Consider the following 470-nt stretch of genomic DNA (forward strand, 5'->3'; position numbering starts at 1 on the left):
ATAAGATTGCTCTCCTGAAGACATCTACATGCCAATATTGAGTCACAGTCATAGCGCCACCTGGTGGCAACAGTAAAATTGCCTATAACTCAGCCAAACAAAGTCCGATCTGCCTGAAAATTCACATGGTTGATAAAATTCCACTCCTGAAGACATCTACATGAAAATATTGAGTCACAGTCATAGCGCCATCTGCTGACGGGAGCAAGTTTGGCATAAATCTGTGATTTTCTCAGATTTTTTTATATATCGGCCTAAACTATTATTGTTCGCGGTTCTCTGTCGTCCTACGGCCACCGGGCGGCGGTGAGCCCGTGTGCGAGGTCCCTATCATCGCTGCTTGCAGCTTTAATTATTATTAGGGACCGAGCACCAAACGGTGCAAGGCCCTATTGGAATTGCTCCGTTTATTATTATTATTATTATTATTATTATTATTATTATTATTATTATTATTATTATTATTCTTC

Source organism: Danio aesculapii, chromosome 4 (genome assembly GCF_903798145.1).
Source record: "Danio aesculapii chromosome 4, fDanAes4.1, whole genome shotgun sequence".
In the NCBI taxonomy this organism is placed as follows: Eukaryota; Metazoa; Chordata; class Actinopteri; order Cypriniformes; family Danionidae; genus Danio; species Danio aesculapii.